This window comes from Protopterus annectens, chromosome 8.part1 (genome assembly GCF_019279795.1).
Source record: "Protopterus annectens isolate FY-2018-M chromosome 8.part1, PAN1.0, whole genome shotgun sequence".
NCBI classification, from domain to species: domain Eukaryota; kingdom Metazoa; phylum Chordata; order Ceratodontiformes; family Protopteridae; genus Protopterus; species Protopterus annectens.
This window is the reverse complement of record NC_056742.1, coordinates 381,735,815-381,758,040: the sequence shown is the minus strand read 5'-3', so window position 1 is coordinate 381,758,040 and position 22,226 is coordinate 381,735,815. Positions and strand designations below refer to the sequence as shown.

The window sequence follows — 22,226 nt, the reverse complement described above, 5'->3', positions numbered from 1 at the left end:
TGGGAACAAAGTTTTAACTATGTAACTTGAAAAAAGTTGGTGGAAAAATTATCGGATAAAGTAAAACACAGTTGTGTAAGTAAACTTACCATAACAGCAGATTTTCGAATGATTTATGTTGCAGTAGCTTTAGCTATAGGGGGTTATATCCTGCCACCAATAACATTTGGCTAGCTTCGTAAGGTTCAGAGCACATCCCATGTGCCCAAATTGTCAGGCAGCTCGAGCTAAGTTGACTAAAAGACACGTTTGAAACCAAGCCCTTGACAGCTTTCCTACCAACAGAGAGAAGGAGGCTGAGCCCTGAAAGGACAAAGCTAGTAACAACAAAAAAACAACAACAAAGAGGGTGAAGGGAAGGAGAAGTGATTATTCAAATATCTACTGTTAAGATAAGTTTATTTATACAGCTGTTCTACATCCGTCATACTGATAAGTGCTGCAGTAGCCTTAAACTATATGGGTAGATGTGCCATCCCCACTCTGGGCCAATAATCATGGAGCCTGAATCCAGACCTTTCTGCATCAAGCACAATTTCCCTTAAAAGCACACAAGGAACACACACAGTCTAGATTTCTCTGTCTCCATCCGGATCCCCAATAAGACTCTCCACTGGTACAGCTGTAGGGTTAGGTCCTCAGCCGAGTGTCCAAGACAAGTCCTCCAGCACCCTCTCTGTGAAACTAGCACTTTGTATTCCTGCCCCAAGTAACTGACAGACACACACACACAGGCACCTACCTGGGAAAGGCTGGCACAGATACCCACAACATTGCCCAGACTATAAGGTAGTTTAACTGTCACCAGTCAGTTACTATAAGGCTCTTAAAAGGGTATGCAATTATGCTGAGTGAAGTTAAAATTAATACAAATAGTAATGTTGACCAAACACCAAGGCTTTAGGAGTGGCCAGAGCTGTCACCAAATAAACATATGCAAATATTCTCAAAGCTTAAATATTTTCTAAAAAGGACCAACCACAATGAAAAGTTTAAATGTATTTAATAATAAATAATAAAAGCACAAGAAAATACTAAATATTCATTTACAGTAAACACCAGTTTCAGTCACAGGGAATATTAAAAATAACACAGATGGAAAGTTTCACACAGTTATAGAAAAACAGTATTTAGCTAGTCTCGCTATCTTTCCCTAATTGATCTAGAGAATTATTGTTCCAAATTACTGAATAGAGCAAGGCAAGATTATTTGGGTGAGTGGTCCTTGTTGTCAGATCCAAGAAAGAATACAGAATGCTACTGAGACTACAGTCTCCTCTAATATCAAAGCATTATTTCTGTACAGAATGAAATCACACACATCTGGTTATCTGACTCTGTTCCTCCACTGTCCCCCATCACTAGAAGCTGACATGGTTTTAGCACCTATGTGTTACCATACACACAGATAGAGTTTTGCTCATATGTGGTGCAGTTGCTGTAAGTCATAAAACCATTTCACTCTTCCTACAGGAGCTACAACCTATTCTACATACAGACACAAAATGTGGGATAACATCTTTATGGCTTAACCCATAAAGCAATTTAATATCAAGAATATTTTGCAAAGTCAGGTGGATTAAGATTAACCTCTTCACTTCCAGCATATGCTGTTACAATGAATACATTTAAACAGTTACAGTAGTGCATGCATATCTTTTTTCCGTCCAGCAGGGCACACTGTTGATATATACAAGCAAACCTCACAAATACATTTCCAGCACAAGCAAATCAGGTTGATATACAAATGTCATATAATTATTTACAAAATTCCAGCTAGCTGTGCTAGCATATGTTACAAATCCACTGACCTATTCTCCTGGCATGACTGGCAGTACCTCTTATTGTCACAATAGATTAGCTTGTTTACTATCAAACACTGGAAAGTTTACCATCATTCAGATGGTCGAGGGTATTGGTGCAATAGTTTAAAATCCTGAGTTGAATTTTCGTTGCCTCCAAAACGTTGAGACGTAGCTTGCAATCATGGTTTGGAGCATATTTGTTTACAAATGGATTGGAGATTACACTGCAGTGTGGATCAAGAAAATTACCCTTTTCCTCACGGTAATGCCATCTTGGAATTGGAATATATAATTATCAGGGGGTGGAGGGGGGCACAGTGGGGGTCGCTCCCTTGGAAAAGTTTGTAGGACATCTCTGGGCATCAAGGAAATTTGGATAAAGTTGTCAATGTCGAATTCACCTTATCTACATTACCACGTTTGTTGGTGTGAGGAAACTATGTTGTCATTTACATCCATTTGGTTCGAGTAAGTCATTACTCGAACAAGAGATTATCAGAGTTTTGAAAGTAAACCACCATAGATTACTACATTTGGGAGATGGAAGGAGAAGAGCCCAGAAGCCCCAGAAAAAATGTTCCTAGCAAAGCCTGAGCTAGACCTACAGAAAGAAACAGCCTTATAGTGCTTTGTAAAAGTAGGTACAGAGAACCAAACAGCAGTTTCTAGAATACTTCTAGATTCCACCCTTTCCAAAAAGCCATAGAAGCAGTCACGATCCTGGCAGAGTGGGCTTTGACCCTGCCTGGAATACTTTTGTTATGGTGAGTATAACAAAGGGTAAGAGCCTCAGACAGCCATTTATAAATGGTCTGTTTTGACATAGGCTATCCCTTCTTATCTTCAGAAGAAATGAACAAAGTGATCCAAAGATCTGAAAGATTTAGTTCTGTCAAGACAGTGTTCAAGTTTTCTGCGGACATCCAAGGTACGGAGTATGCTTCCTCTCATTTTTTTGGTTCAAGAAAGAAAACAGAGAGATGGAAAGTTTGGCTTTAAGTAAACTCAAATTCCACTTTAGGCATAAAAGAAGGATTAGTTCTCAAAGCAATCCTATCCTTGTGGAAAATTAGATTGGGTTGATTCACCAATTGAGTTTCCAACTCAATTACTCTTCTTGCAGAGGTCAGAACAATCAGTAAATCTGTTTTCCATGTTAAAAACCTCAAGTTAGACAGGTTAACTGGTTTAAATGGAGCAAGTGTTAGCTCCTCTTAAAACAAAAATAAGATTCTAAGTAGGCGCCCCCGGTTTTCCTGATGGCCTCTTATCCAAAGCCTATTTCAAAAACTATTTGACAAAAGACTGCATCAAAGGGGAAAATCTATGGGCAGACATGCTGCAATGGCAGGTAAATGAATGCGGATAGAGGAATAGGAAAGGCCATAGGATAGCAACTCACACAAATATTGTAAAACTAGATAACTAGCCCTGAATGGATGCTGGTTATGTTGTTGGCACAAGCCAGAAAAACTTTTCTGTTTGCTAATGTATGATTTTCTAGTAGCAGGCTTTCGCACCTCCATTAGTACCTGCTGCATGCCCTCAGCAAACAGGTGCCTGAAAGGAATTAAGACACTATTATACAGGCAGTCAAATGAATTTGATTGATGTTGAGATGTATCAAACAACCCTGTTCTTGTGCGAGTAAATCCAGCCTGTGAGGAAGCTTGTAGTAATTGTCCATGTCCATTTCTGAAAGAAAGGAGAACCACAGTTGCCTTGGCCAGAAGAGTCACCGCAATGCTCCTGGGGGATTCCTTCTGAATCTTCAGAGGTACCCTGGATATTAGTGGAAAGGGTGGAAAACTATACAGGGACATTCCTGTATGAAGAAAAGAAATGGCATCTGTCTTCCAGGTCTTCTTATATGAAGTCTTGGAACAGAATCTTACCAATTGATTGTTCAGCGAGAAGGCAAAGATGTCTACTTGAGGAACACCCCATACATGGATCAAATCTTGAAAGCCCCCAATCTAATTTCCATTCATGAAGGTCTGCCCTGGTCCTGCTCAGCTTGTCTGCCACACACTTTTACTCTAACAGAATGTAAGATTCCTGTGCAGTGAGACTGTGCTGTGAAGCTGTATCCCAAGCTAACATGGCTAGTCTGCAAAGGGGGTATGATCGGGATCACCCTGGTTGTTCATGTACTACATGACTAGGATATTGTCTGTAACAACCTGAAGAGGTCCAAAGATGATTTAGAGAAATGAACTTCTTGATCAGGGCAAACATCTGTTTGATATTTCTGTGCTTGCATCTGTCCTTGGTGTCCCACACATCCTGCACTTTTATCTTTCCTAAAATTGCTCCCCAACCAAATTCAGACGTGTCTGTGGTGACTGACTGTTTTGTAACAGGAATTGGAGAAGGAGAGACTGAATTTAAGGATATATGCCATCATCATCAAATGATTTATATTCTGATGCACCCCGGCACTGGAATTTGAGAGGACAATGGCTGTTGGTGCTAGGAAAAAACAGACTTCAGATAATACCATATCATTCTCACATGGAGTCTTGTCAGAGTTATCATGAGAGTCATAGAAGCCATGAGACCCAAAATCCTGAGGCATTCCCATGCACTGACCAAAATTTGAGTGGAAATCCTTAGAAACAGATATAGATATGGATCTATTTTTCCTTGTAGAAGAAAAACTCTTTGAACTGACAGGACTAGTTGACATCCCAGGAACACAACCTGTGAGGAGGAGTCAAAAAGGTCTTTTGAATGTTGTCTTGGAACCCCAGCTAGTGTAAGAGATCTCTCAAGCAAGGCAGAGATATTCTTGACACTTGGAAAAACACTCTGCAAAGATAAGCAAGTCTGCTAAATAAGGAAAATGAGGACATCCTGTAGCCAGCAGGCATATAATTGGAGCTAGACACTTTCTGAACATTCTGGGTGCAGTGGATAGTCCAAAGGGTAAGGCAGGAACTGATAATGTGATCCAGACACACAAAACATAAAGAAACACCGGAAGTCTGAATGAATAGGGATGTGAAAATAAACATCTTTTAAGTTTACTATTATCAGGAAGCTTGAAAGAAGAGGATGCAACAGGTTATGGAGTGACATCATTTTGAATTTGGGCACTATCACAAACAGGTTTAGGAAAGAAAGATCCCGAACTGATCCCCAGGTATTTTCTTTCTTTGGCACCAAGAACATCACTGAATAAAAAAACACTTCCCACACAGGAAAGAGGAACTGCTTCTAGCACTCTTTGGTACAGTATGAGATAAACAACAGGCGGAAACAAAAGAGTCAGAATGGAGGAATTGCCTCCCCCTACCATCTGTAACCTTAAGGAATGATCTTCAGAGCTCCCTCTGACTGAAACTGTGAAGACTGGGTGAAGATAGGTGAAGGCTGCCAGCCTAGCCAGATAGAATTTTGGAGATAATTCTGTCATCTGTAAATATTAATGTAAACCACAAGCTTGTTGTCTTAAATGGTAAACATAGTGTTACATGTGGAACTGAAAAAAATGCAACAACAGTGCACTCTACTGACCAAGTAAAGCATGTTGTGATCTTTTGATGTAAACATGTCTCCGACCTGTCTAGATGAAGGAATCCTTGCTATTGTTTTAAGGCCAGAGTTAACGGCCAAAATTTGCATGCATAAATGTCCTTTATTGCTCTGGTTTCTGCCCAGAGGTGAAGAATGTAAATGTAGTTTCTGTTAGCCTGGAAACCCAAGGAAGTGTGATGAATGATGTGAAACAGGAATGTGATTTTAAAAACAGATAGAATAAGAGAGCATTAAGCATTTTTGTCTTGACCATCCAACTCATTAGCACTGTCTTGCTCTATATGTAAGTTTATCTTAGACTTATGTTTTCTCTTAGAAATAGCTAGAGACTAGAAAGATTAGACCAAGCATTTTTCTGTGATGTCAAAACCATGCTACTGAATTATTTTAAGTATTTCTCTGTGATCTCTGAACTCTTGACTAGCACTGTATAGTAAAAAGTATTGTCTTGTGTTTGACTATTTGTTATTAAATATTTTTAAACTCTTTCAACTGTGGCTGTTTTTGTAGAGATAATTTAAGCTCTTTAGAGTACTTGCATGCCTTTGGTAAAATTGTACAAAGCCACTTCAATAGCTTTAGCCCTAGGCTATACTTCCAATTGGATAATAATATTGCACAGTAATAATTGGACACCCTTTTAAGGGCCTTTGAGTAGCTGATAACTATTAGTGGGTGATGGCAGCTGGCACTACCGTATAGTCTGGGAAAAAGGGGTACAGCTGAAGAATCTCTGCCAACCTTCCCCAGGAGTGTCCGCGTGGTTGTATAAACTCTTCTCAAAGTGTGTGTGTGTGTGTGTGTGTGTCAGCTACTTGGGCAGGGACACGAAGCACTGGTTGGACAGAGAGGGTGCTGCAGGTTTTAGCTTGCCCACTAGGCTGAGATCTGGACCCTATAGCTGTGCCAGTGGGGAGTCTTATTGGGGACCTAGAGAGCAAGGGAGCGACCAGCCCCGGACTGACTGTGATTTGTGTGTGCTCTTAAAGTAAAATTACCTTTACTGTGTGTATTTTTTATCCTTTCCTCCTATATGAGACGCCCTTCACTGGTGTTAGTGGTGAGGATTGAAGCCCCTTGATTGCTGGGCACGGGCATCACAGAAACTGTGTGTGTCAATGGAAAAATTGAGATTCAGACTTCTGGAAGTAAAATGGAGCCAGGGTAGGAGGGATACACAAGGTCTCTTGAACATTCATTCAGACCTGTTGGAATGTCCTTAGTTTTGGGAGATTTGAGGCCTCTGTTTGGAACCCCAAAGCCATTTCTTCTTAAACTTCTGTTTACCTGTACACACTGTAAACAATGAGTAGTGGCCTGTGCAAGAGAAGAAAGAAATTATTTAAAGCAGATTTTTCCTCATAAGAAGAAACTGCAAATAAGGCATTATTCGTACTTTCACAAGTAGAAAAAAATTTAACATATAAGCAGGGCAATTCAAAATTCTGAAAATCAAAGCTGAAGTTTTCCCCATAGTTATCAATAATTTCCCCATCCTTAACACAAAAAGTTGGATTGAAATTAAATAAGTGTTTAGCAGCAGTGGGATTAACTAAACGTACAGCCGCTGGGTCAGGTTTTGGGAATAGTGTATAAAAACATAAAAGACTGAGAAACTTTATACATCCCTATTTGCCCTTTTTATGGGAAACTGGCTGACAATCATGAAAATTCCAAGCAGTAACACACGCATCCACTAAAGCAGCAATGGGTGTAAGTTCTAGAAATTCCTTCTATAACAACTCATAGTATTATCTTAGGGAATGATAAACCGCAGTATTCTCCCACTGAAAGGAATAGCACATTCTAACAATAGTCTCAAAGAAAACAACCCCCCCCCCCCAACACACACAAGGAGAATAAGACGCTGAGCTCTCCTCAGAGTCTGAATCAGAAATCTGAAGAGAAAACCCTGCATCTGTCCCTTCATCTTCCTGTTCAAATTCAGAACATTGAATGTCTTCAGAAAAAAGAAGTACCCCTCTTTCTTTTACCAGAAACTACTTTACAAGAAGGATAAGTAGCCTGAATTAAATCCTTAGCCAGACTCAGTAAACTATTCCTAAGAAAATCTGAGAGGAGTAGACATATGCTTAGGTTTATGTCTCTTTTTGACAGGAAAAGTGGGGTCAACCATGTCACTAATGGCAGCAGCGGCTTCTCCAGGGATGGGTACAGCAGGGAAACACTCCCCGTTCCCTCTCCCAAGACCAACAAAAGTGTCTCTTCCTTGCCAACTAAGGAGCCCCCAACAGCTACAAAGCACGTGGCTAACATGTAGCCCATAGTGGCTGTAGGTGCTACACCAGAGGGATTTGGGGTAAAAGATGAGTAGTCTGAGGTACAACAAATATTCACAGCAGCGTCACCCACCTGCGGCTGAGGCAAACTAACAACCTGCTGTGGTGGCAAAGGCTGTTTCTTTGTGGCTGGAAGAAGGACCGACCATGACACCTATATATTACTCCATGATCAAGCCAAAACTGGTGCCTCTCTCCCAAGATGACAAGCAGCAAATGCTGATAAAACTATAAGTCTTTAAAAGTAATTTTTACACAGAAAAATGAAGTTAAAAGCAATTCAAAACACTTTGCTTGCCCCAAAAAGGTAAAATAAACTAAATTTCTCCACAGAAAACCTTGTTTCCAGTTACTTTACACAACTTTTAAGCTGAAAGGCAAAAAAGTATGATACAGTCTTGTGACAGTCCATTAAAACTAACTTCTAGCTTTAAAATAACTTTCCTAAACAGGAACGTAATAAAACACAAATACTTAGAAAATGGACTTTTTTTCCTCTCAAAGGGAACTTATCTGCCCAGCAAAAGAACACCACTCAGCCAATCATCAATCCTTGAAACCCTTGGAGGAACATACGCTTTTGGAGGCAGTAAAGCTCTGAACAGCCATGGCACCCAAACTTGTCTTTTAGTCAACCCAGTTCAAGCTGCCAGCCAGTTTGGCCATGTGGAAGGTGACCTGAAGCTTTGGAAGCTGTCTGGCTCTTACATCCTCGGCAGGATATAACCTCATATAGCTAAGGCTACTGCAGCAGTGATCAATATGATGAACACAGATAAGTTTCTGTAGCTGAAGTGGCTTGTCATTACTTACCTGGGTTTCTACACTGCTGGTTAATCAGATATAGGTAGTTGAGTTTTTCAACACACACTTTTAAATCCATGCTTAGAATGGTAAAGATAGCAATGACGGCTTGTAATCCCCTTGAAGGATTGTGTAGTAGTGTGTGGACATAACTGATAGATTAAGAGTTTGCATAAATTGTAACTTTTACCTCTAAGGAATATTAAAAATGTGCACCATATATGATGAATGCATAGTAGGAACAGACTATTACTGGTAGTTTATACTATGTTAAAAAAAATGACTACACCTGTATGCACTCCAAATGCAGTTATCATGACAGGTATAATCAAAATAAGAGGATATAATTTCACAAATGGCATCACCTTTCTTACAAATGTCATTTTGTGCATCATATAAATATGGATGTGCTTCATACCTCTCAACCTCTTAGCACAAGAAATTTGGATAAAATCTTAAAATAATGTGAGGACAAAGACCCCAAAACAGGGATGGATTTTAAATATTGTTCGTATAAACTTAGAAAGTTGCTAGAATAACTTAATTTGTGTTACCATGCATTTTCTGAAGGATCTTCTTCTTCTTCTTTCGGCTTTTCCCGGTTAGGGGTCGCCACAGCAGATCACCTGTCCGCTCATGATTGGCAGTGGAGTTTTACAGTGTCAAGTTGCCAGCCCGGCGCCCAACCTTTCACAGAAGGCACACACACACAAGCACTCACACCTAGGGCCAATTTAGAATGTCCAATCCACCTACTGCATGTCTCTGGGATGTGGGAGGAAACCGGAGCACCCGGAAAAAACCACATGACCACAGGGAGGACATGCAGACTCCGCACAAAAAGCACCACCAGCCGAGGATTGAACCGGAGAACCTCTTGCTGTGAGGCGACAATGCTAACCACTGCGCCACCGTGGTCGCCCATGCATTTTCTGAAGGATATGAAGTCTAAAACTGAAATGTATGTTATTATTTAATTACTTCAATACTCAATGATTTGCCAAAAAACCACAAATTTTATGAGGAGCAGACTAAAAATATCAGTCAGGATTCAGGATATTCCACAAAAACTTGGACAGTTGAGAGGTATAATTTGCCGATTACACATTTGGTAACTGCACGCAAGTTTTCAGCAGCAACAGCATCATTTTTCAAAATGAAATAACTCGTATATTACTCTGTTTACTGAGTGCCTTAGTTTTCAAATGAGAAAAACAAAAGTAGTGCGGGGAAAAATGGCCTAATGAACTTTTTCAAAAATGTAAACTAACACACAACAAATGGATATACTGTCAAAAAGTTGCATGAGGTACAGACTCCTCTCTAATAAGCTGTCTTCAGCTACTGACACCCACAAGGCAAGACAAAGTAGGCAAAACACCTCAGATGATCTGGCTTTGTCCACAGACTGCTGCTGCAGAACAACCAAACACTGGATACGGTCTCAATCTACTACAGGAAAAATATACCATGGTTTAAAAGATAAGGATGGGTTTTCCAGGAGAAGGAAGGAAAGTAGATTTACAGGACTAAAGACTAAGCTAGTTAAAGGATTTCTGTTTGGATCTCTTGGTCCGTACATAGTTACTAGGCATGCCTCCCAGACCACCACCAAAAAACTCAGCCCAATTTCTCAACTGCCCAAAGCAATGTCTCGATAACGGACTTGCTCAAGGTTTCAAAGAAGGCAAATTAAAGCTGAGGGAATCAAACCTTGTACCATGGGAAGCAAGGTGTTAACAGCTCGCCTTATCCCCCTGCACTAATTGCCAGCCTCTTGGTATATGCTCTCTGCTGACAGTCTGAAAGGGAGAATCTATCACTACAAAACATGTCTCCCTACCTAGGAACCTGGAGTTAAGGATTTGTATCTAGGTGCATTTCTTGGTTCTGGCACAGACACTGCCAACATATGGGCTGCACTAGCAGAAACCACTGCCTTCCAAGGGTAAACCTAAAAAGCTAGAAGGCACAGCAGAACTACAAGGTTAAGAATTCACTGCTGTTGTATCTGCAGCCAAAAGCAGACATTGTAAATGGAAAGACTTTTAAATCACTGCCTCTAGCAATAAGGATTCTTAAAAATGTGCAGATACGCATCAATACTTCAGATGTGAAAGAGCAGAAAGCATAAGATCAGCCCATCTCAGTGTTTTGAACATTTGACTGACACTACTTGCACTTGTGTGAGGCAGAAACTCAAAGGAAAAACTGAACAGAAGACCTATTCTCCTACATTCTTCAAGCTTTCTCGAAGGCAAGACAATCCAAAGTTTCATGTGAACTCCAAATACTAGCATGAATCAAGCCTTACAAAGTTCAAAGGACAAGTTTTCATAACAATAACCCAAGTAAAAATGCATGCAATTTGATGGAGTCTGTGTGGTGATCTGTATCCCTGATGGGAAGTAAATTTGCCTCCACTTCCTTTGAGAACAAAGTAAAATAATCAAAAAGGAATATAATTTTTTAAAGCATGGTGAGGAATTCTAGCAAAAGATGTAACCATACAATGATGAAAAAGGAAAAAAGTAGACGGACAGCTCCTTTATGAATGAGACTCCTGTTGGGGCACTTGAGATGTGCCCCCCAAAGCCTAACTTGCCAAATATTGAGTTGAATGACCATTCATGCTTATAAATTGACCTAGGAGCTCTTCTGAAGTGACTCTACTATACCCACAAGTAGAGTTATAAATGAATATGTTATACTAACATACACATTCCTATCTATTTATTTAATCAGGAAAAACCCATTATACACAACTGCCTCTTTCTAGGGCTGACCTGAGAGTTCTGCTATGATTAACTGAGTCGTTAAGATTCTTGTAGTATGCAAGAGATGACCAACGCAATCAGTCCCAGTCTACAGGATGAAGCTCATTAGCAGCTCATACCCTTAGTCCACTGTGCTAACCTGCCACGCACTGGCTTAACTAGCCTTCTAGCCAACCTCAGCACTATTCACCAAGCTGTTGTTGTCTTCCGGCATTTCCCGGTTAGGGGGTCGCCACAGTGGAACTCCGGTCCGCTAATGATGGTCAGTATATTTTGACGAACGCCGAGGTACAAACTCAACGTTCAACCTTCAACGAAGGCACGCCCATTTACGCATGTCTTTCGAACGCCTACCCAATCGCAGGGAGGACATGCAGACTCCACACAGAAGGCACTCCCCGCACTCCAGCCGAGAATCGAATGGGAGAACCTCTTGCTGTGAGGCAACAATGCTACCGCTGCACCACCGCGGATGTCCATTCACCGAGCTGCTACTATAAAATGGCAGAGTACTACTGGATGTAGGATAAGCAGCCTACTAGAAAGCATGGAGAGGTGGCACCTGGCATTTAGTAGCTATCACCAAAAAAGGTTAACATAACTGGTGAGCCCTATCCCATCTAAACCTTTACTATTTATTCCTCTGTTGAATAGATCACTGTCGGAGCAGTTGCAGCAGTAGCTTGTAGTGTTGTCTACACCCCAACTACATATTTTTTATATCATTTTCTTGCCTCCATGCCTGGTCTCTATCGAGCCAACAGCACCATCATCCATTCATTTGGGCAAAAAACAGTGCCACAGCAACCAAGAGGAGTTCTGTGCTCTAAATCCAGCCTTGGCAACTGATATGTACCTGCAGATGTGAAGGCCTGCAACATCATCTTGTTGTAAGCATACATGTTCCTGCACAAACCCATAAAGGCTACTGCACAAATCCAATTTGACAGAGCTAACAGCACAACCCCACACCATTTACTGCTTAAAATCTACCCCTCTTTCTTCCAACTGCTGGCAGTGCAGTGAGAAGGACTGCCTCCCACCTCCAAGGATGGGTGGGCTGGTACTGACCACTCACTCCCATTCTCCTCCATCAGCTTGTCAGATGCTTAAGTCACTGGTCAATCCCATGATGTTTTGATTATAGTCAGTGCTTTATCCCTCTACACTATGGGGACAGGGACCATGCCACGGCTTTAAAAAATTAGAAGTTAGTTAGGCACTAGGCATTTGAAATACACACTTTATCCATTCCAAAGTCACGCAGCAACTGGACAACATCCTGGCATTCAGTGAATACAAAACAGAGAAATTAAGTGTGTATATATATATATATATATATATATATATATATATATATATATATATATATAAATATATATGCACACACACATATATATATATATATATATATATATACACATATACACATATATATATATATATATATATATATATATATAGATATATAGATTAGCTATATATATATATATATATATATATAGAGAGAGAGAGGGATGCACATACACATAGACACAGATGCACACACTTTGGAGGATCAGCAATTTACCCACATTATGTCTTTGGAATGAAAAGGAAACAGGCAACTGGCAAATACCACAGAGAGACTGGGAGGGCATGTACACTTCACAATGAAGGAAAACGCAGCTAGGAAACAAACTGTAAACATTCTGTGATGCAGCAACACTAATCACAGCATTACTGTGCCACCTGCCATTTCACACAAAATTCTGGTCTACAATACAGCACTGCAAGCAAAAAATTATAACATTTAAGAATGGTTCAGAGGTCATGTTTTCCTCAATATACCTACAAACAATACAACAAAATGCAACCTAATATATACTTAAATCACAAAGTCTACAGGACTTTTCTTTTTTATAGCTTAAAATTTAATGTTTTCACCAATATAACAACAAACAATTTGACAAAATGCAACTATAAATATACACTTAAATCACAATAAAAGTCAAAATTTAGATATTTCACTTACATTCTCACAATGATCTACATTTTCAGAGGAAAACAAGTTATTCAAAACACAGCCATTAACTTCAAGCTGGGAAGCCTGATGCACTACTTAGTAAAAACACAGGCTAGGCATATCAAAATGCCTGAAATAAATTCTGAAAGAGTTGTAAATCTTGACGTTTGCACATAATGAACCTGGCATAACAAAACTTTACCTAAACTACTAGAAGACCATCTGCTGAGAGAAATAGAAAAACTTAACCTGTCTTATTAGCATTAACTTTCCTGACAGTGCAATAAATTTACAATGACGGATGTGAACTCCTATTATTCAGTTTCTAAGTTGAAAAAACAGTTACGTAGAAGCAAAAAGCTGTCACACATTTATTTTCTTACCGGAACAGATGAGGGCAAGTAACGTCAATCTATACAAAACAGTGCAGGTAGGTAAGTGCAGTAAAAGCCTGCTTGATGACTGTTGCACAACCCTCTTGAATTTATCCCTAAGAACATTCAGATGTCATTACAACCCACTGGAAGGGCATGTAGTCCTGCTACAGATGCCTCCTTATCCAGTGTCTGCGTTGCTCTACAGGTTCCATCTTCTCCAACAGCACTTCAGTTGCTAACCGCAGTACTTGTTCCCCTCATCTGCAGTGATTACAGTTTCACTTGCTTTTAATGCAGGTAATCGGTCATCTGAATGGCAGTGACATTGTATATACACTGTGAATGCAGCTGGCTATAATGAATATGTGGAACAACTGCACAGCTCTTCTCCATCACTTAAATCACGCCTGAATGACATGGGGAACAGCACAGTTCTATCAAGAAGGGTGTGTTAGAGTGGTTCCAACAGTAAAATGGAAGTAGCAGAAGAGGAAAATTTTGCAATTGTATGAAATGCATCACTGAAATCCTACTAATGTTATATGTGAAGCCGGTGTGTGGGTGGGGAGGCTATTCACTGAATGCATATTATGAACAATGGAAATGAATGACACACTTGAATCAATAAGACAGTGTTATACACATCCACCATCACATACTGCAGTCAAAAGGGAACACAAATTCCATTTGCTCTGATTTGGGAAAATATGCCCTACTAAGATAAGCATGGCCCCCTACAAAGTCTTAAAAGTATCTAAGAATATACACACACAGAGAAATACGAATAGGGAATAAAAAACAGTGCATCTGTGTCTGTATGGCCTAACAATGTGTCCACATGGGTTTTTGCCAAGTAATCTGGTTGCCTCCCACATGCTAAACATATGTTACAGATGAGAAAGTAATCCTCCAAACTGCCAATTGGTGTATGCCATATGCAAGGTAGGGGTCTATGCGTATGCTCGTGAGCATCTTAAAAGAGAATGGTGTCCTATCAAAAATGAGCTACTCCACCTTCCTCTCCTTGAATGGCATGAAAGACTCTGACTGCCCTATAACCCTGAATTAAATAAAACAGGTAATGAATGAATGAATGAAAGGGAGAATCTGCTTTTTTTCTTTGACTTTCTGTGCGCTGTGCATCTCCCTTGCCACCTTTCTTATTAAAGGTATCTTCTTCACAGACCTGACCTTATTCACAAAGATTAAAGAACCCCTCCCTACATATCCTTTGAACTCCAGTGAGAAGAGCTCCATCTCCTCGAGTATCTGGGTCTTGCCCCTTTCCCACTGTATACCTTTGTGAACACCAAGGTGAATTTTTTTTTTGTGCCCTGCTTTGTTTCTACCTTCTCCAATATCTCTAATATTCTTGCCCTGCATGGCCCGGTCAGACCACCCATCTCTTTTCTGCAATATGCCAAAAAAAACTCTGCTTTCCCTTTTTACACCATAAGCAAACACACTTTTGACTTAAAAATTTACTGTTCTCCCCTCTTTTGTCACCTTTTTGTTTGTCTCCTTGCACTGTGCCTCTTCCACCTTCCTCATCCACCTCTTTTGCCTCATCATGTCTCATATACAAAAGAATGGTCTTCCCTCTTTTTCTGTTTTAGCTTTTTGCTCAAGCCCCTTTCCACAATCTGACTATTCTATCCCTACCTAAAGTTTATAGCTTGTTCACCCCCTTTGATTTACATCCCATTATTTTTTTCTCAGCACCAAACCCTCTCCTACAGATCAGCAAAATCTACTACCCCCCCATAAAAAAAACATACCACCACCATTGCTGGTTTCTTATTTTTTTTTTCTCATTCCAAGCTGCACAGTAGCTTGAACAGTGCAGTACACTTTCATGTAGCCATCCATGGCCCCATTTATCTTCCTTAGGACACTGTCCAGAATTCTGTCCTTTCTTGCAAAGCCTCATACCTACTGGGTTAAAAGCCTTCATGGTCCAAAAATCTCAGTCAATGTCCATACTCTACCATGAAGCCCAGGCTCTTCCAGCATGTTCCTGGTAGATTCCCTTGAAAATTACATTCCTCCTCTTACCCTGGAACTTTATTTTCTTAAAAAAAAAAAAAAAGACAAGAAACCTTATTAAAACTACTTATTCCTTTGAAAGGCTAGCCGCGGTGGTACAGCGGTAGCGTTGTTGCCTCACAGCAAGAGGCTCTCCTGTTTGATTCTCGGCTGGAGTGCCTTTTGTGTGGAGTCTGCATGTCCTCCCCACGGTCGTGTGGCCTCCAAAAGACATGCGTGAATGGGTGTGCCTTCGCTGAAGGTTGGGCATCGGGCTGGCAACTCGGCACCATAAAAATCTACTGCCAATCATTAGCGGACCGGAGTTCCGCTGTGGCGACCCCTAAACAGGAAAAGCCAAGAAGACAAAGAAAGACACAGATTCCTTTGAAAGGCTGTTGAGCCGAGGTACCAGGAAGCATCAGTAAAAGATTTTATTCCACATTTTGACGTATTTTGATTTATTTCAGCCTGATAACCAGTCTGTGTCTTGTTTATGCAACTTCATTTTCTTCCCAGTTTCTCAGTCTCCTCTTCTGGCATGTCTGGGGGCTGAAGCATTGTGTCAGTCTATATAAACATTTTCAACTTTATTGCCTCACATAACAGCTAGGACGCATTCTCATTTCACACCTTCACCATTTTCCAGCTCTCTACTTGTGGTGGTGGTGACCTTACACTCTCTGACCTCACACTTAAGGTCTTCCATTATGTAAAGTGCCACTTCATCTAAATCTCGCCCACATCACTGAAACAACTTGAACCATGACACCTCCAGGATTCATTGTGTTTTTTTTTTATCACTGGCTCATGTTTCTGTGATTTCAACAATGTCAAACCACTCTGTCATCATCACTGCTTGCAGTTGTCCCACCTTCTTCAAAGAATTCTTGCTTTGCAAATTAAGACTACCCACCAAGCTCCAAATCACCTTAATTTGTTCTTCTGTTATATTTGTGTCTGTTTTCCATAAAGAGCCTATGTTCCAATGCCTTTCCTGATTCTGAGCTCCCTTCAAACCAAGCTTAAACATAGAATTATGGAGTTAAATCTTTATAAATCAGCTTTGAACAAATCTCTGGATAAGATGGAGTATGTTCATGTCATACAGATAGTTTCTTTGACAGGCCTCTCTCAATTTTCCTACAGTACCATGCGCTACTTCCTTGTCTACATCTGTAGAAGGTTAGCATCACCCACAATCTTCTATTTATTCGGCATGCTATCACTTCTGAAAATAGTACCACAACGCTGTCTTCTGGCATCTTTCTACCACATTCTTGTCCCTGCTTGCTACCACCCTCAACAGACTCCTCCACAGATCACTACTGTTTACATATGGCACATGATGTTTTAAGCCCTCCTCCTGATGGTGACTAATTTGGTCACCTCTCCCATGTCTTCCTAAGTGTGACAGCATAAGACCAATTTCATGGTAACCCGGGTCTTACCCTTATCACATACCAAGGCTCTTAATCCCGCTGATGGTACATACATAAATCCCTCTTTCTGTTCCCTACAACAGCTCTCCGTCCCTGCCACATCACCACCCTTACAACAGTTTACTATCAAAATGTAAACATTCATATGGTCTAATGTTCATATGGTCGACACATTAATATTAACTAGTTCAATTGGTCGACAGAAAGTGAGCAGTCGACCTTCTGTCAACATTATGTTGACAACAGGCAAGGATTTATCCTTGTCAGCACTGTTGTGCAATCCTGGAATTGTAATATATAAGTAGCAGCGGGTGTGGGGGGTGCAAGGGGGCACAGCCCCCCTGCAAAAACACTAGTGTTAGTTTGCAGGTGTGCGTCGACCATTTAAATGTAGACATTTCAATGTCGACATTTTGAACTGTCGATGTAACGATTTCAACCAAATGAACATCGACCATATGAATTTTGATAGTAAACCGCTTAAAACATCTCTCCCTCCAGGTGCTGTCCCTGTCAGCTCATTTCTCTCTGTACTATATCTGATCCTTTTCCCATTCTTCCTGTATTTTCCTAAATGCCATGCTCAATGTTGCTTACTCCTGGCTTTCTCTGCTTTTATTTCTCTTCTAGTACTCTCTACCAAACACCATCCCCCTCTTTCACCTCTCTAGGTTTGCTAGTTGATCCCTTTTTTGCTCTACCACCATAGTGGGTACCACTTTACTCTCATGTCCCTCCTACCACCAAAAGCTTCTTCCCTCTCTGTTCTTCTATCTGCCCATCCTAATGACCAACCCCTATGTTCACCTACCTACTACTTCTGTGTTATCTGCCCCCACAATTCCTGATATTAGTCTGTCTCTAGGCAAACCCTTCAAATCTGACTCACCTTCCTTCCTCTCCTCTGGCTGAATGCCTTTCTCTGCCCCCTTCTCTCCTACTCTCCCTTCTGCAACACACCCTCTTACATAGCCACTTCTGTCTCTACCCCCACTCCTCTCCTGTTCCACCACTATGCCTTCCTTCTCATGTCTTTCCTCGATAAGATATCAACTCCTCCTCCCCTTCTTTCTACTACTACTGCCCCCCCCCTCTGCTGCCACACTTGCCTTTACGTTTCCCATGTACTTTCCACTATCTTATCCTATCCTGTCATCCTGCTGTATTCTCTTCTCTCGTGCATCTGACTTTCCTAACCTGACTAGACAAATGACTGCCACCTCTGTTTTCAATAGTCCCCCAGAAGCTACCCAGTTTTCTTTTATAGTGTAAATCCCCTGCCACAGAAAAGCAGTACATTACATACCTCTTACACTCACTTCTCAACTCTACACTGCTTCTTTCTTGTCATCTCATTACATTTCTCTTCTTAGACAAACTTTCTTTGACAGGTACTTACACAGAAGAAACACAATTACTAATAAACCTACTCTAATGACGCAAAACATAAAAATGATTAAAAAGATAACCAAGTCTATATTTTAAATAAGACAGCCTCTATGCATTTCTCTCCATATTTGCAATCTTTAAGGAGTTCTTTTGAATGTTTTTATTTCCTTTCTGTATAAAACATACTGATAGAGAGTTTTAGCTGAACTCGAAATCCTTGTTTTATTTACAGCAGCCTTCTAGGTTTAAATCCCCATTTTACAAATTACAACTGTACCTTCTTTTTCTCTCTTTGCTTAAAACTGTGTCAAAAGGATTACACAGCAGCTTTATCTACTTAAACCATTCTCTGACTGATTTTGAGCTGCCCTCTCTGTTTTAATTTGTCTTCTACTGCTTTCAAGCCACACACTCATGTTTTTCTTCTGCTTAAATCCTTTATCTACAGAATTCTAGCTACCATCCTTGTTTAAATCTTTCTTGTGCCAGTTTCTAGCTGCTCATTCTCCTAAATCCTTCTTCAAAAGGCTTCTAAATCTGTCCTGAATTTTCCCCTCTCTGTTTAAATCCTTCAGTTGACAAAATTAGTCTTCTACAGCTGCTAAATTCATACACTAAACCATACCTCTGCCTTTTGTCAATACAGGTCATCTATCAATCAGCAAGAAGGCCTGTGTGAAGCAGCTGTCCTTTTTAAAACATTGTATGCCCTTTATTTTCAATGCTCTTACTGCACATGGGTGGGCAAGAATTCTGCAGAGTAATCTCTAATGGGTGACTCCTAACTACCAGTTCGACAAATAACCAACAAATGAGCAAAATAAGGAAACTATCACCACAACAAAGAATAAAAAAATAAACCTTTGCAGCATCAGATTTTCTTCACAAATAGCAAAAAAAGGTGGCTCTATATAGACAAAAAGATGTGGAACACTGTAATCTACTTCACAGGTGGACACAACCTCTCATGCACTCTACAGTGGTAGTTCTGCTCCTGTCTTTTACTTATGTGACAAACCTTGACCCCAACATAGGTTGCTGCATCTCAAGGTAAAACAATGTTCCTTAAAAGCTTCTGAACTGAGTATTTCTATGTGAGCTCGAACATCTCCATAAATGGATGTACCCCTTTCTGTTCTATTTTCCCCATGTTATGATGCACTAAATGTGATAAATATAACATAGCTGGTTTCAGTTAGTCAAAAATCTGATACAGAGGCAAACATTTTTTAATGAGTCATATGGAGGCAGAAAACGTTTTAAGTCATTAATAACAGACATGGATCATCAATTACTGTCATAACTGCAAAATTCTTGAAGTGAAGCTATTAAGAACGAACACAATACTCAGTGTTGCCATTATTATCAAAAGTGACTAATCCCTGGATTCCTACAGGATCTTTAATTTCCGGAACACTTTTTTATTTCTGTAGACCAGTCTACTACCTCCTCTCCTCAGTCTAACTTGCACCAGTGGCACAGTGATTAAGCACTGCTTATGGCACAAGCAACTATAGTTTGAACAGCAGACTGGACACTTGATAGCACAGGTAGGTGTGAAGGGAAGGTGCATGCTCAGGGGACATGAGCACAAATTGATTTCTCTTGTGAGACCAGGCAAACAACTGCATGGCATTTTCTCTGGGTGGGTAGGGCTGACCTGATGTCATTAACCTCCGAGGAAGTGAGGGGCAGTACAGTTCCGACACCCACTGCAAATTCCACTAATAGAATATCAGTGGGCTGGTGCATGGTGGTAGGATTAAAATAAAAAGGTCCAGAACAACCCCTGATGACTGTCTAAATGATTATCTCCTAAGGCAACCTCAACTCCAGTGATGGGGAAATGAACAGGACAATTTCCCATGAGGGGGCTTGCTGATGATAGTCAGATGAGAGAAAATAATCGTGCCAAAAAAAAAAAAAAGAGGAAAGTACTAGACTGATGGTGCTGCAGGTTCAATAACCAACGGCTGTGATTTTACTCTAGCCTGAATGTTGCCTCCTCCAGAATGATTGGGACAAGGTTGATTGCAGAAGCTCGACAAATCAGCAGGCAGAAAGGTAAAAAAGGAACTATAAAAAAAGAAAAATAAATAAATGAAACTACTTTCTTTCAACAGTGTACTTTGCTCTCCTAGGCACCAAAGTTCTACTCTGCCTATAATGTAGCCTCATGCCCTGCTGTCTACAAGGACACTTTTGCCACTGACCATAAACATTCATCCTCTTCGGAGTGCTGCTACATGTTGCTCAGTCAAAAATACAGAGTCAAAACGATTTTGCTGCAGCAACCCTGCTCAGGGATCCTGAGAATACTCTGGTGCATGCCATCATGTGCAACATTCAGAAAAGTAGAATCTCAGTGCTGTCTGATCTGTTGTGTGTTAACACCTTTCACACAGTCCATAACATCAGGAGGCTAAAACGTTTCCCAGTAACTACACCCCACCCAAGTATAACATTATACCATTCCTCCATTAGCTTACAGTGGATATAAAAAGTGTACACATCCCTGTTAAAATGCCAGATTTTTGTGATATAAAAAAATTAGACCACAATAAATCATTTCAAAACTTTTTCCACCTTTAATGTGACCTATAACCTGTGCAATTCAACTGTAAAACAAACAACTCTGTTAGGGTAAAAATATACAAAATAAAAAAATGTACAATACGCTGGTTGCATAAATGTGCACACCCTTAAACTAATACTTTGTTGAAGCACCTTTTGATTTAATTACAACATTCAATCTTCATGGGTAGGAGTCTATCAGCATGGCACAGCTTGACTTGGCAATATTTGCTCACTCTTCCTTGCAAAAGCACTCCAAATCTGACAGATTGCGAGGGCATCTCTTCTGCACAGCCCTCTTCAGGTCACCCCACAGATTTTCTATTGGATTTAGGTCTGGGCTCTGGCTAGGCCATTCCAAAACATTAATTTTCTTCTGGTGAAGCCATTCTTTTGTTGATTTGAATGTATGCTTGGGGTCATTGTTGTATTGAAAGGTGAAATTCCTCTTCATCTTCCTAGCAGACACCCGAAGGTTTTGGGCCAAAAGTGACTAGTATTTGGAACTGTAATTGTGGCCAACATGTCCAACCCTGGTATCAAAAGACCATAACACATTTTCCCACATGCTTTTGGGAGACTTGATGCATTGTTTCGCAAATTTTAGCTGGGCCTGGATGTTCTTTTGTGTAAGAAAAGGCTTCTGTCTTGCAACCCTATCCCATAGTCCAGAAATATGGACAATACCGGAGACTGTTGTCAAATGTAGTACACAACCAGTACTTGTCAGAAATTCCTGCAGCACCTTCATTGTTGCTGTAGGTCTCCTGGCAGCCTCCCTGACCAGTTTTTGTCTTGTCTTTTCATCAATTTTGGAGAGACGTCTAGTTCTTTGCAATGTCACTGCTGTCCCATACTTTCTCCAGTTTTTGACGACTGTCTTCACTGTGTTTCACAGTGTGCCTAATGTTGTGGAAATTTTTTTGTACCCTTCTCTTGACTGATAACTTTCAATGAGATCCCTTTGATGTTTTGTAAGCTCTCAGCGAACCATGGCTTTCGCTGTAGCAGGCAACTAAGTAAATGTCAGGAAAATCCTTCTAGAACAGCTGAACTTTATTTGGGGTTAATCAAACTCTTTTAATTGATGGCACGTGTGCACCCAAGAAGGCTGAATGCTGTAATTAAATCAAAAGGTGCTTCAACAAAGTATTAGTTTAAGGATGTGCACACACAACATAGTATTAG

General features: G+C 40.4%; 1 protein-coding gene across 1 annotated transcript in view; it reads right to left on the bottom strand.

Moving 5' to 3' along the window:
• Positions 1–22,226, bottom strand: part of LOC122810136 (T-cell immunomodulatory protein-like) — a gene marked incomplete at its 5' end in the record, with an annotated part of 1,692,898 nt that overhangs the window by 1,101,568 nt on the left and 569,104 nt on the right. The gene's annotated exons all lie outside the window — the stretch shown is intronic.